This window comes from Trichechus manatus, unplaced genomic scaffold (assembly GCF_000243295.1).
Source record: "Trichechus manatus latirostris isolate Lorelei unplaced genomic scaffold, TriManLat1.0 scaffold00110, whole genome shotgun sequence".
Lineage (NCBI taxonomy): Eukaryota > Metazoa > Chordata > Mammalia > Sirenia > Trichechidae > Trichechus > Trichechus manatus.
The window spans coordinates 6619887-6635875 of NW_004444046.1; the positions used below are offsets into that span (position 1 = coordinate 6619887).

A 15989-nucleotide genomic window follows, 5' to 3' on the forward strand; every position below is an offset into this window, starting at 1 on the left:
ATTTGTTCTGTAAGCCTTCACCTGAAGTACAATAAAAAAAAAAGGAAAAAAAATTTAAAAAAAAATAAAGAATGAGGGTGTATTCCCATATGGCTTCCCATATCTATTTAACATATGTATCTAACTATGTATCCTGTCATAAATTATTGCTTGTTATTACTGCTATTGCAGGATTATATATGTTATAGTATTTATCATGGTTGCCCTTTATTCCTGTGGACCTCTCAGTGTCCTCCTTTGTCTTGGTCCAGTTGTGCCGACTTCCCCCATATCAGTTCACCAATATTAACACATATCTACTATCTAGATAGTGATTTTCCCTCCGTCCACCTCCCATCCCTGGTAACCATCAAAGAATCTTTCTTTCTGTGTATAAACCTCTCCTTGACTTTTTATAATAGTGCTCTCATAAAATATTTGTCCTGTTGTGAATGGTTTATTTCACTCAGCATAATGCCCTCCAGATTTATCCATGTTGTGAGATGTTGCAAGGATTCATCATTGTTCTTTATCATTGCTTAGTATTCCATTGTGTGTATGTACCACAACGTGTTTATCAATTCAACTGTTGATGGGCACTTAGGTTGCTTCCATCTCTTTGCTATCGTGAATCATGCTGCAATGAACATGGGCGTGCATATGTCCATTCATGTGACAGCTCTTATTTCCCTAGGATATATATACCTAGAAGTAGGACTGCTGGATCATATGGTATTTCTATTTCTAGTTTTTAAGGAAGCACCATATCCTTTTCCATAGTGGTTATACCATTTTACATTCCCACCAGCAGTGCAGAAGAGTTCCAATCTCCCCACAGCCACACCAACATTTGTTGTTTTATGGTTTTTTGATCAGTACCATTGTTGCTGGGGTGAGATGGTATCTCATTGTAGTTTTGATTTGCATCTCTCTCATGGCTAATGATCTCGAGTATCTCTTCATGCATTTGTTAGCTGCCTGCACGTCCTCTTTGGCGAAGTGTCTGTTCATATCCTTTGCCCATTTTTTAATTGGGCTGTTTGTCTTTTTTGATGTTGAGGTGTTGATGTTTTCTGTAGATTTTAGAGATTAGATCTTTGTCAGATACGTCATTGCCAAAATTTTTTTCACAGTCTGTAGGTTGCCTTTTCACTCTTTTGGAGAAGTCTTTTGATGAACATAGGTATTTAATTTTTAGGAGGTACCAGCTATCTTGTTTATCTTCTGCTATTTGTCCATTTTTATGTCTGCTTAATAGTCTACTTGTGCAATAAACTAGGGTCCCTAGCTTTGTTCCTATGTTTTCTTCCATGAATTTCATTGCTTTAGGTTTTACACTTAGGTCTTTGATCCATTTTTAGTTTGATTTTGTGTATGGTATGAGGTATGGACCCTGTTTCATTTTTCTACAAATGGATATCCAGTTTTGCCGGCACTATTTTAAAGAGACTATCTCTTCCCGATTTAATGGACTTTGGCCCTTTACTGAAGATCAGCTGTCCATAGGTGGATGGATTTACTTCTGGGTTTTCAATTCTTTTCCATTTGTCTATGTGTCTGTCGTTGTACCAGTACCAGGCTGTTTTGACTACTGTGGTTGTACAGGTTCTGAGATCTGGAAGTGTGAGGCCTCCTACTTTGTTCTTCTTCTTCAATAATGCTTTACTTATCTGGGGCTTCTTTCCCTTCCCTATAAAGTTGGTGATTAGTTTTTCCATCTCATTAAAGAATGCTGTTGGAATTTGGATAGGGATTGCATTATATCTATAGATCACATTGGGTAGTATTGACATTTTCACAATGTTAAGTCTTCTTATCCATGAGCATGGTATATTTTTCCATTTATGTAGATTTCTTTTGTTTTCTTGCAGTAGTGTTTTGCAGTTTTTTGTATAAATCTTTTACATCACTAATTATATTTATTCCTAAATATTTTATCATTTGGGTGGCTCTTGTAAAAGGTATTGTTTTCCTAATTTCCTTTTCGGAGTTCTCTTTGTTAGTGTAGAGGAATCCAACCGATTTTTGTATGTTGATCTTGTACCCTATCACTTTGCTGAATCCTTCTATTGGTTCCAGTAGTTTTCTTATGCAATCTCTGGGATTTTCTATGTATAGGATCATATAATCTGCGAATAGGGATAGTTTTACTTCTTCCTTACCAATTTGGATGTCTTTTATTTCTCTTTCTTGCTTCATTGCTCTGGTAGTGCTTCCAGTACAATATTGAATAAGAATGGTGATAAAGGGCATCCTTGTCTGGTTCCCGTTCTCAAGGGGAATGTTTTCAGTCTCTCTATTGAGAATAATGTTGGCTGGTGGTTTTGTGTATATACCCTTAATTATGTTGAGGAATTTCCCTTCTATTTCTATTTTTCTGGGAGTTTTTATAAGGAAAAGGTCTAGGATTTTATCAGATGCCTTTTCTGCATTGATTGGAATGATTGGGTGATTCCTTTCCTTTGTTTTATTTACGTGGTGAATTACGTTCATTGATTTTCTAATGTTGAACTATCCTTGCATACCTGGTATGAATTGCACTTGGTCATGACATATGAATTTTTTGATACGCTGCTTAATTTTATTGACTAGAATTTTATTGAAGATTTTTGTGTCTATATTCATGAGGGATATTGGTCTATAATTTTCTTTTTTAGTGGTATCTTTGCCTGGCTTTGGTATCAGGGTTATACTGGCTTCATAGAATTAATTTGGAAGTATGCCTTACTTTTATATGTTATGGAATAGGTTGAGTAGAACTGGTGTCAAGTCTTCTCTGAATGTTTGGTATAATTCTCCAGTGAAGCCATCAGGGTCGGGGCTCTTTTGTTCAGAGTTTTTTAACGACCTCTTCAATTTCTTTTGTTATAGGTCTGTTCAAATTTTCTACCTCAGTTTGAATTAGTTTAGATAGGTATTGTGTTTCTAGAAGTTTGTCCATTTCTTCTAGGTTTTCAAATTTGTTGAAGTACAGGTTTTTCATAATATTCTGTTATGATCTTTTTTATTTCAGTTAGTTCTGTTGTAATGTCACCCATCTCATTTCTTATTTGGGTTATTTCCATCTTCTCCTTCTCTTCCTTTGTCAGTTTGGCCAGTGGTTTGTTTATTTTATTGGCCCTTTCAAAAAAGCAATTTCTAGTGTTGTTAATGGAACTGACAGAATTGATGGAATACCAGTTGAGATGTTTCAACAACCGAATGCAGCACCAGAAGTGCTCACTCATCTATGCCAAGAAATTTGGAAGACAGCTACCTGGCCAACTGACTGGAAGAGATCCATATTGATGCCCATTCCCAAGAAAGGTGATCCAACCTAATGTGGACATTATCGAATAATATCATTACTATCACACACGAGTAAGATTTTGCTGAAGGTCATTCAAAATTGGTTGTATTAGTACATCAACGGGGAACTGCCACAAATTCAAGCTGGATTCAGAAGAGGACGTGGAGCCAGGGATATCATTGCTGATGTCAGATGGATCCTGGCTGAAAGCAGAGAATACCAGAAAGATGTGTACCTGTGTTTTATTGACTATGCAAAGGCATTTGACTGTGTGGATCATAACAAATTATGAATAACATTGTGAAGAATGGGAATTCCAGAACACTTAATTGTGCTCATGAGGAACCTGTACATAGATCAAGAGGCAGTCATTCAAATAGAACAAGGTGATACTGCATGGTATAAAGTCAGGAAAGGTGTGTGTCAGGATTGTATCCCTTCACCATACTTATTCAAGCTGTATGCTGAGCAAATAATCCAAGAAGCTGGACTATATGAAGAAGGACGGGGCATCAAGATTGGAGAAAGATTCATTAACAACTGCGTTATGCAGATGACACAACCTTGCTTGCTGAAAGGGAAGAGGACTTGAAGTACTTACTGATGAAGATCAAAGACCACAGCCTTCAGTATGGATTCCACCTCAACATAAAGAAAACAAAAATCCTCACAACTGGACCAATAAGCAATATCATGATAAATGGAGAAAAGATTTAAGCTGTCAATGATTTCATTTTACTTGGATCCTCAATCAACACCCATGGAAGCAGCAGTCAAGAAATCAAACAACTTATTGCATTGGGCAAATCTGCTGCAAAAGACCTCTTTAAAGTATTAGAAAGCAAAGTTGTCACCTTGAAGACTAAAGTGCACCTGACCCAATCCATGGTGTTTTCAATTGCCTCATATGCATGCAAAAGCTGGATGATGAATAAGAAGACCAAAGAAGAACTGGCACCTTTGAATTATGGAGTTGGTGAAATATATTGAAGATACCATGGACTGCCAAAAGAACGAACAAATCTGTCTTGGAAGAAGTACAGCCAGAATGCTCCTTAGAAGCAAGAATGACAAGTCTATGTTTCACATTTTTTGGACATGTTATCAGGAGAGATAAGTTCCTGGAGAAGGAAATCATGCTTCATAAAGCAGAGGATCAATGAAAAAGAGGAAGACCCTCAAGAAGATGGATTGACACAGTGGCCACAACAATGGGCTCAAGCATAACACGGATTGTGAGGATGGTGCAGGACTGGGCAGTGTTTTGTTCTTTTCTACATAGGGTCGCTATGAGTCAGAATTGACTCAGTGACACCTAATAACAACAACAAAGTGTTGTTGATTCTTTCTATTGTTTTTTGTTTCATTTATTTCTGCTCTAATCTAAATAATAATTAATTAATAATAATTTCCTTTCTTCTGGTGACTGTGGTCTTCTTTTTCTGCTCTTTTTCTATTTGTTCGAGTCGTAGGATTAATGTATTGATTTTGGCCCTTTCTTCTTTTTTGATGTGTGTGCTTATTGGTATAAGTTGATCTCTGAGCACTGCTTTTGCTGTGTCCCAAAAGTTTTGGTATGTCGTGTTTTCATTCTTGTTTGATTCTAGGAATTTTTTTATTTCATCTTTAATTTCTTCTATTACCCAGTGGTTTCTAAGAAAGATTTTATTCTGTTTCCATGTATTTGATTTTTTTCCTTGTTCTTCCTGTTTCTCTTACGTTGTTTATTGAGCAGTTGCCATGTGTCAGGTGCTTGCATGGGGCTTAGGAGCAGAAAAGTAAACACAGCTCTCTGTCCAGAGGAGGAGACAGGCTTTTTAACAGTTAGTTCTCAGGATGTGAGTAGAAGTTTAGCCCAGAGGAATTGCTCAATCTGGGTACTAGGGAAGGTTGCCCCATGAAAGGCAATTAAAATGGAATCTTGAAGACCACATAGGAATTCACTGAGCATACTTGAAAGGGAAGCCCATTCCAGGATAAAGGAATACGTACAATGTGTGGGGTTATGTAATCTAAAGAACAATAAAAGTAACCTGGATGTCTGAACAAGAGACTGAGGCAGGGTGAGGGCCATGATAAATGTTTTCAAATGTCTGGGAGACTATCTGATTAGGCCTTTTCTTCCTTGTGTAGAACACAGGAGAATCAAGGAGAGTGGTGGACAAGGGTGTAGATTTCAGTTTAGTATGTATAAATAAACAGGACTATTAAGCGGGAAACTCCTTGAGGAGGCAGGTTTTCATAATAATTATATCATTTTGGAGTCAGTTTGTGTTCTAATTCTGGCTCTGTCGCTTACTTAAATTGCTTTAACTCTCTAAGATTTAGCTTCCTAACCTGTGAAATGGGGATAATAAGAGGTATTGTCAGGATTATAAGGACAAACTGTCCCTAAAAAGTTTAGCTCATAGTAAGTGCTCAAATGAGTTGGAGTCAATTCGACGGCAACAGGTATACATACTGTAAGCTCATACACAGGTAAGTTCCAACACCACACTAAGTTGTCATCCATGGCAAAGTCTCATACATGTGGTGTGAAGGTGGACTAGAGGCCATCAAAGGTCTGTCCCAGCTTAGAATTTCATTTGTTGTGTTTGTCCACTTCTGATTTGGCATTATCTCTCAGCTCACAAACAAATACACTAAAAGAAATATCCATTGAAAACCTGCTACATTAATGTTGGCTATCATTACTACTAACGAGCTCCGGTGAGACAGTGGTTAAAAGCTCAGCTGCTAACCGAATGATTGTCAGTTAGAATCCACCAACCACTCTGTGGGAGAAAGATGTGGCAGTTTGCTTCTGTAAAGATTACAGCCTTGGAAATCCTATGGGGCAGTTCTACTCTGTCCAAAGTGCTCATATGAGTCAGAATTGACTCAGTGGCAAAGGGTTTTTTTTTGTATCATTACTATTGGTATTATTATTTCCTCTATTATCTTTCTAGTAACTTTATCATCCCTGATTTTAATGGTTTATTCTTTCGTGTGTATACAGTGTATGTGTTTCCAAAAACCCACCGTCGTCACGTCGATTCCGACCCATGGTGACCCTATAGGACAAAGTAGAAATGCTCCATAGGGTTTCCAAGGAGAAGCTGGTGGATTTGAACTACCAACCTTTTGGTTAGCAGCCAAATGCTCAACCACTGTGCCACCAGGGCTCTGGGGCATAAAGAATCTCATAAAAATAAAATAAAATCACAGTCTATAGTTTATTATTAACAATGCTAATCACAACAAAAAGAAGCCCTGGTAGCACAGTGGGTAAGTGCTCAGCTGCTAACCAAAGGTCAGCGATTCAAACTCACCAGCTGCTCCACAGGAGAAAGATGTGGCAGTCTGCTTCCGTAAAGATTACAGCCTTGGAAGCCCCATGGGACAGTTCTACTCTGTCGCTATGAGTCGACATCAACTCAATGGCAATGGGTTTGGTTTTTTTAGGTTTTTAATGACAACAGTAGCTAACATTCCCTCTACTCTGTCCTATAGGGTCACTGTGAGTCAGTGTCGACTCAGTGGCAATGGGTTTGGTTTTTAATAAAAACAGTAGTTAACATTCCCTCAACACTTATTATGTACCAGGCACGGTGGTAAGCATTTTATATACATTATTTCATTTAACCTTCACAAGAGCCCTATAAGGTGAGTACTAATATTATCACTCCCATTTTATAGACAAGGAAATTTAGTCGTAGAGAAGTCATGTAATTTGTTTTAGGTCATAACTAATAAGTGGTGGTCTAACCCAACACTTTTGCAACATAGACTAAAATAATCTCACATTAATGTATATGTGTTCTGATATTCATTTATTTTCAAACTCTAAATATTGAGCTAGGGACTCCAAAAAGCAAAAATAAACAACTTAATCTAAAAAAATAGGTGACAACACTGACTGAGTTCATTTAATCTTAATCTCACACCTCAGGACAAGGTTGAAAAAGAAGAACTCACAGTAATCAGGTCATGTTCACCTGAATAGTCTTAAGCATCAGATTAAAATTTCCAGGGTTCTCACATATTGTATGATTCCATTCATATGAGATGTCCAGAATAGGCAAATCTTGAGAAACAGAAAGTAGATTAGTGGTTGCCTATGGCTGAGGAAGAGAAAGAGGGCAGAAGTGAAAGTGGGTACAAGGTTCCTTTTAGGGGTAATAAAAATGTCCTAAAATTAGATTATGGTGATGGTTGCACAACTTTGTAAATATATTGAAAATCACGGTTTTGTACATTTTAAAGGTATTAACATTATGATGTGTAAATTATGTACCAATAAATCTGTTAAAAAAAAATTTCAAGGGTTCAGTATCAAGTTATCTCTGGTCACTCCATGTGGCTGCTGTCTTCCAAAACCAACATGAAAACACGATGCGTGTTAAATAAGCCTGTGCCCAAACACAAAACGTTCAAACAGTGGTGAGAATAATGTCCATGCCTGTGAAGTTGGCTGGGTTTTTTTGGAAGCACTAATCAGCCTTCAGCCTCTTTCTCAAATGTCATCAGGTAACTGCTGAATAGTATTATCTTTTGATTTTTACCAATGCAGGATAAATGGAAATAATTTCATTCATCATTAACAAAATGTTTTAAAACAGGCAGAATGGAATAGAAGAAAGAGCAGCAATAGCAGAATCAGAAGGCCCCAGAAGACCCATTAGAGGTTCTAGTAGAAACTACTAGAAGCCTGTGGCCTTGTGGACTCAATCATTCTGGGGTTCAGTGTCTTCGGAAGTAAAATGAGGATGAAAGAATGAAGTCAACTACTCAAAGGTTTTCTTCCATCTTCATTATTCCAGTCTAATCATCTCGTCTAGGATTGCCTCAGTATGATGACTTGTCCCTTTCTATGTATCATCACTGCTCTTAGACCACGGAAGTGTTATCCAAACATCCAAACACATTGAAAATTCATGAAAGTGTCTTTCCTCGACTGATGTTTCTTCTGCCAATCCGTTATTAAATAAAACATCTACCTTATAATTTGATTAGCTATAACATCTGATTAAAATTTTAAACCTGATGCATAAAAATTAAAACAGTTTCCTAAAATAATGCTTATATGTAGCAAAATAATTGTTCTCCAAAGTAAAATGATCCTGTGCTTTATAAAAATTGAACTTATCTCAACTCTAGCCTGTAACTCCTAATCTATTTTAATTTTTTAAATAAAAATAATAAATTCTTATTAAGAAAAACTTAAATTTATAAAAAATTTGAGGAAACTAAAATCATTCTTAAGAGTCACATCAAATAGATTATGAGCAACGTTAACTTACTATAAAATTTTGGTATATTTTATTCTCACTTTTTTTCCTCCACGAATAGTCTTTTTTCCCTTTATTTTTTTGAATATAAAGTAATCATGCTTAAAAATAGTAATATGTAGAAAAATATAAAGAAGAAAATATAAACCACCAGGAATCCTACCAACAAAATAACCGCTATTAACTTAAGGTGGCTAACATTTCTGCTATCTCCCTAGGCATAGTGCATACATGATGGAAATATTTTAAACATGGCCAAGTATGTGCTGAACAAATAGTTTAATCCCCAGCTATTTAACTTAAAGACATATCATCATTTCCTGTTATTACAATTTTTCATAAATATAATTTTACCAGTTATACAATGATCCATAATGGAGTCTTCTTCTACTACTATATGTTTTGATTATTCCAATTTTTTGTTATTATAAATAATGCTTCAGTACATATCTTTGTACTTAAAGCTTTTTCATTGCTATCTAGAAAATTCAAATTTATTGACCTTTTCCTTTTGTGATTACCTCATTTAGTTTTAGGAAGAGAAAGTGCTTCCCCATCCAAAGATCAGAATTTATATAGTTTCATTTTCTTTTTAACACTTAACTATTTAACCTATTCGGGCTACATTTTTATATATTTTGAAAGATTCCAAATGTATTTGTTACATGTTTAAGTTTTAGTTGAATCTATCGTAAATTATTTGCCCAGAATTTTTCAAATGCACATTTATGTCTTTAAAGGAAATGCGTGCCTCATAATCTTGGCTTTCCACTGAGCCTCAGAAAGCCTTCAGGGCTAACAAAATAACCAGAGCTTCGATTATCAGCAGGACGTCATACTGGGCAAGAATGAAGAGGACGCTCATACAGGCCGAATTAAAACTGAACAACCAGAAAGTACAAATTCTTAGTGTTAGTAGTTTTATTATTTTAGCCTTAAAAAGTCTCATAAGTTCTAAGATTAGCTTAACTAGTTAGAGGAGCAGTAAGTCAATGTTGTGGGCTTACTCTCCGTATGGACTGGTCACCACTGGTCCCACATTCTGACCACAGGCAACCTCTAGGTGCTGCCACTGGTCACCAGGTTCTTGCCATTGGTCATCAGAAGAATAGAAAGTAGAGCAAAAGCTGTCTGCCCCCCAACCCCAGCCGAAGAACAACACAAAGGACATCCCTAACTGGTGGGCAGTGGGTTAACAGAAGTATCTTTGATTATGAAGAACTGCACTGATATGAATATTTACATGGCTGCTTCTCATTAATAATAAACATTGGATTATACTTTACAAGAACATCAGTTTGTCTTATTAGTCCCCCCTCTCCACCACAGTTCTCCTCTGAGGCACAATACTGGATTGCTACTTACTAACTGCTGTGACTTGGGAAAAAATACTTAACTTTTCTGGGACAGTTTCCTCAACTGTAAAACGGGGATGATAAAGACAATCACCCTCTTGGGGCTGTTGTAAGGATTAAATAAGTGACTTAGAACAGTGGCTGCGCTTAGGAAACACTATCTAAGTGACAGTTGTTATTATTATTACAATGACCACAACCTCTACAACTCCTGCGATCACTACTACTACCATCCCCCATGAAATGTCAGACGGGCAAACTTAAATTGAGTGCTTCAGAATGAAATGGGGAACTGAGGAAATCTGTGGTCAGATCAGCGCTGGCAGTAACGTTTCCTCAACGCTTCTGGAAAATTAGTATTTACTGTCATTTCTAAAACAATGAATTCAGCAGGGTTAAGGCTGGAACCAGGGTTGTGGAGCACGGAAAAGACAGCTGATTGTCACCATTAAATGAATCTGACAAAGCTATAAACTGTACATTAAGCTTCTACACCTCCCAAGCCGTCCACCACAAGAATCAAGACTATGGGCAGTCAAAGGTGAAAACAGCTTACCTGTCCATTAACAGACAAATGTATAAACAAAATGCGGTACATACATACCATGGAATATTACTCTGCCGTACAGACAAATGAAGTCTTGATGGATGAACTTTGGAAACATTTACGCTGAATGAAATAAGTCAGCCACAAAAGGACAAATATTGCATGATCCCACTTATATGAACTATCTAGAATAGGCAAATGTATAGAGATCAAGTTTATCAGTAGTTACCAAGGGCGGGAGGGAAGGGGAAAGGAAGACACTAAGCTTAAGGGACACCGAGCTTCTGTTAAGGGTGATGGAAAAAATTCAGGAACGGTTAATGGTGATGGTTGAACAACATGATGTACATAACTAATGTCCGTGAACTACACATGTGACAATTGTTGAAATGGTAAATGTTTTGTTACCTACATATTTACCACACACACACATATGCATAAAGACTATGGGCAGGCATGCCAGAGAAGAGGGGTGTGAACAGAATTGGCCTATTAGGCAAAAATCAACCAAGGTTCAGCAGTCTGAAAGCTCACTTTGAGTATCACAGTCACTCCCAGTTATTATTTCTCTCCTCAGATTCCTTGTCTTCTACTGCCGTGCAATTTTCCTGTTGTTTAAGGTGTGGGCCAGTTCAAGCTGAAATAGTTTGTTTATGCATTGTCTTCAACATTGAAACACAGAAGCGTTTTAAAGCAAATTGGAATCACATGTTTCTGGGTCATCAGCAAGGCTCATAAACCACCTGAGATTTATGAGCCAATTAAAGCGTATCAGCAGGAAATCCTGTTGGATAAAAATTAATCAGTTCAAGGATTAACCTAAAATTAGATGGTATGGAGTGAGAAAAATGTGTCTTTACTTGACTTGAGCCAAAAGTCAGAGGTGTAGTAGAACTAAACCAGTTTGGCAAGATAAGAAGAATTGCAATGTGTGATCCAAGCCCAGAAACAGAAGTAGTCTGAGATTTACTTAGATACTTTATCCCCAAATTACAGATTTTTAGCAGACCACTGTACCACTCCGACCCCACTTTTGCCGGAAACTTGTTTTAATGTCAATTGTCTCTGGGAAAACCCTAAAATCTGGTTTTTAGGGAGTTTCCCTTTTACCCTATCCCTTACCATATTGTTTATTTCTGTTTCTAATGAATGGGATCCTGCTTTGTTATTACCTCAAGGTGAAAAGGTATGAAGCACTTGAGAACACAGAAATTAAGATCTTTAAGACATAAATGAGCTTTGCGTAAACTTTTAAAAACTCATCTATACCCATTAAGCACAAATAATCAATAAGTAAAATGACAACATTTTTCTTTAAAATCATTGAACAGTTACAATCATCTCTACAAAGATCTTCTTTTAAAACTTAAATTAATAGCATTAATATAGCATAATAGCACATATAGGCAGTAATAGTAAATATAAAGCAAATCACAGCGATCTTTGCTTTTTTTTTGGAAAGCTAAACTGATCTAATGGATTTGTTGTTAAAGAAAATATCTCCAGAGACAGACAATACTGCAGCTGTACAATTGTGTTTTGGGGGAATAAATTACCATCAATTTTGTAATCCTGAAATGGCAATGCAGCCATAATAACTTCCCACAAGTTCTGCCTCAGCATAGATGTGAACTGGGATACTTAAAGTGTAGCAGATTCACCTCAATGATTTTTTTTTTTTTTTTAGTATCTATTTCTGCTTCCCTTCTCCCTCAGTTTTTTTGTTTTTGTTTTTGCCTTTTTTAACAGAGGAGAACATGAAGGAACCGGTTCTTTTCTGATACGCAGCGTTTCCCAGTGGGAAGAAAAGAGGACAATAAAATGGCAGTAACAGAAGCATGCTAGTGTATTTTAAACACGAAATTACATTGAACTAACCAAAAAAAAAAAAAAAAAAAAAAACAAACCCATTACCGTCGAGTCGAAGCATACTTGAGATATAAGAGAAGCAAGAGAAGCTATATTTCATAAAGTGTTGCAAACTTCAAAACACCATTTAATTGAACTACTTTCATAGAACACTTTGACATGGGATTGTTTTGGCGACAAATTAACAAAGGTAGAATTGCTCTCTAGGTCTTTAACTTAATGAGGTTAAGGAAGATATTCTCTTGATACTTAATTCTGTTGACTTAATTTCATTTTACTACTATTCATACTCCAGTTTTACAGTCATTATTTACCCCTACTCTAATCTGGTCTTCTGAGAGCAAACATAGTGACAACATTCAGGCTGGCGTAATCCACCTGTCCGCTCTGCCCAGATCGCTTCTCAGGCAGGTATTTTATGAGGCACGGGAGACACATATCTGACTTTTCAGACAGAAAATTGAAGGTGTATCTGGTTCATTGTAACTGTAAGCAGTAGGCCCAGGGGGAAACCATGCATCAGACAAGCCTGTACAAGTGTGGGGAGGGTCAGTGACGCTGACTGGGCCACCGCATACTGCTGCCTAATGTGTAAAAAAAAAAAAAAAAAAATGAAACCAACCGTGCATAAAATCGTGATGTCTAGAAGACTGAATGGGAGGACACAAGGAAAGGAATTCCAGAAAAGGAACTGAAAATCCTCACAAACAAATACAAATCTCTAGGCTGCAACTCTAAACATATACTGTATGTCATTTCTTCTTGGCTTCCATTTGTATTTAATTTTGTAAACAATGCATACATAATAAGGAGAAACAGAACCCCCCAAATCCCGGTAGGATCAACAAAGTCACATGATTTTCAAAAGGAAGGCAGAAACAGCATAACTGTACCCTGTCCTTGTCATATCCACCGCCCCCGAGCACAGAAAGAAAATCTGACATGTGTGGCACAAAGTTCAAAACGTGATTTACTAACCTGGTGCCCCTGTGGAAGTAGTCGCTTCATATTGCTTTAAATACAGAATCCTTACTATGAAACTAATCTCCAAAGCAGCTGACAGCCAAGAGGGGAAAAAACTTTACTACCCTGAAAATCCACATAAACAGGGAACGCAATCCTGTTCTCAAGCTCAGGGCAGAATGACTCCCTAAAGGCCACTTAAGTCCTAGCCAAGCCCACAAAGCACTTTAGCCTATAAGATTTAGCAACGAACTTGAAACCACTCCCCATATGTTAAATAGACACCGCACGGCTGTGAGAAAGAAAACTCACACACAGAATGAGCTAAGGCATAGGGCTTCCTTTCTGTACTTGCTGCCCAAGAAAACTTTAACACAAACTTAAACAAAGAGAACTCTCATGATCTTCCCTCCCCTCAGACACTGTATTAAAGTGACTGATTCATTTCTAACAAGGCGCATACAGTCTGCCCTCCATGAGGGCCATGGAACGACTTTTACATTGCTGTGAAAGTTGGGTGGTGGTGGTGAACATACAGCACTGTAACTTCACACTGCATAAGAGGGACGCATGAAGTTACTGTTTCTAAGAATCAAATTCACACGGCATCACTATTTTCAGATGTTTTTACAGCATTGTATTGCTGCTGTTGTTAGTGACTGTCGGGGTGATCCCATTCAACACGCCTAAAACGTCATCAATCGCTAAAGTCCAAAAAAATATTAAAATACAAATTAAAGAGGAAGGTTCACCAACGAACCTCCTGACTTTTGGTTCTGACTTGGTGTCCGTAAATCTGAAAATCACTTTTGTAACTCAGTTTTACCATCTAACTCAGGGTACATTTATAAAACAAAAAGCAGGGCTTCGAACCAGTTCACTCCGGTCTGAAACCCTGCCGAGAATTTGCATTTCTAACAAGTTCCCAGGTGACGCTAACGCTGCTGGTTAGGGACCAATTCTGAGAACCACTAGTGGAGCAGTGGTTCTCAAAATTTATTATACATAGAATCACCTGGAGATCATGTTAAACTGTAGTTCTGATTAAATATATCTAGGAGTAGAAACACAAATTCTCAGCAGGGGTTCAAAGCCCTGAAAAAGAATCAGTTGCCTTTTAAACTCACTGTGGTTTCAAGGTAAGAAATTTAATTTTTTTGCATTGTAGAAAAATATAATCGATAATTTCCTTAAAGCAATTAAATCTTAAAACAGAATCAATAACGCTAACATATTGCCTAAGAAAGAGTAAGTATCCATGCTCAGTTTTTTAACATAATGCTTTCACAGAATACACAATTTTTCTCCTACTTCTTAACTCCAAGAACAGTTTTAATTCTAATGACTTGCTTTCATGGTTTCTATTTAATATAAATAAGACTGATTTTAACTTACTGCTTAGGCTTTCTAAACTTAAATTACTATTTCTTCTAAACTATAAATTTGAAAATGCCAAGAAAAACTTGAGTCACTTGTTGCCAAATACATGTATTTCTGGCAAAATCAAGTTTACTCAAAACCTATGAAACACAACCATTAGCATATTACCTCAACAAGGTCAGGCATGAAAAGCCAGGAGACTATCTCAGATCTAACACTCTTCTGGCCCGCCTTCCCTCACCCCTAGTCAGGGCTCAGAATTTCTCTGGCAGTCACTCTAGAATGAGAGGGCAAGACAATCACCTCAGTGAGAAAGGAAAACTCGCCTCAGGGCCTGTGGCTTAAAAGGAGACAGTACCCCACCTTGTGGCAAAATCAAGACAAGGCTGAACAGTTGAACAAACCTCAGGGGAAATAGTATTATTTTGATGTTGGAAGAAAAACAAAAAGGGAGAGAGAAGGATCAGTTGTAAGAGTACATTAATGCCACATACAATGTTTGGTAAGGATCATTTTTTGAAAATTTCCCACAAGAATGCAGTGGCGTCACTAGGATTGGTGTCACCCAGCGCAGTAACCCATGGTGTCACCCCCCCACCCCCATGGAGCTCCTCCTGTACCAGACCGTACGGAATCCTTAGAAATGTTCATTATCAATTTTAATCATAGAATAATATGTGATAAATACAGTTGTAAATTGCTTAAATGTAATATTTCTTAGATTATACGAATACTAACAACAAAATTGTTTTGTAAAATTTTTCTACATTGAATTACGTTATTAGTTACAACACTATTAGTAACTGAGCAGAAGCCTTTTCTTTTCTCCTTCTTTTCCTTTAATTACTACTTCAGTCACAAAAAAGTTATTGATGATAGGTTCACAGATACTAATTACCACAATACTGTAAAACACTTGAAATTTTGACAAAATCAGAGACTATCAACATAACAGTGTGTGGTTGCAGTGCGTGCAGATGAAATCACGTGATTTGAAGCGTCATTGTAAGTGGGTAATAATGACAGCTCTGACGGAGCTCGTTAGAAGGTTCAAAAAGTAAACTAGCATAGAGTTTCAGCCTTGTAGGTATATTGATACATGTAAGCTTGGCTTACGAAAAATGTTTTTGTTGTTATAACTAACTACGGGGATATTTTTTTTTTTTTAAATTCTCAACCTTTTTTCTTTTTTTTTTTTTTTTTTTTGGTGAAAATACACATAGCCAAAGATACACCGTTTCAAAATACACAGTTCAGTGACATTGACTACGCTCTTCCAATTGTGCTGTTATTCTCACTTAAGATGAAGGCTTACAGAACAAAATAGTTTCTCATTT

At 37.0% G+C, this 15989-nt stretch overlaps 1 protein-coding gene across 8 annotated transcripts in view; it reads right to left on the bottom strand.

The window, feature by feature from the left end:
- PLD1 (phospholipase D1) overlaps nucleotides 1-15989 on the bottom strand; it is a 281147-nt gene that overhangs the window by 221443 nt on the left and 43715 nt on the right. For 2 of the 8 annotated variants that reach the window (XM_023737931.1, XM_023737923.1), the window contains exon 1: nucleotides 13288-13934. The exons of 2 other annotated variants lie outside the window; for them this stretch is intronic. The gene's annotated coding sequence lies outside the window, so the exon portion shown is untranslated. Of the gene's footprint in view, nucleotides 1-13287; nucleotides 13939-15989 lie in introns of those variants that run through there. 4 more of the 8 variants (XM_023737928.1, XM_023737925.1, XM_023737930.1 and 1 more) reach the window with 4 other exon arrangements.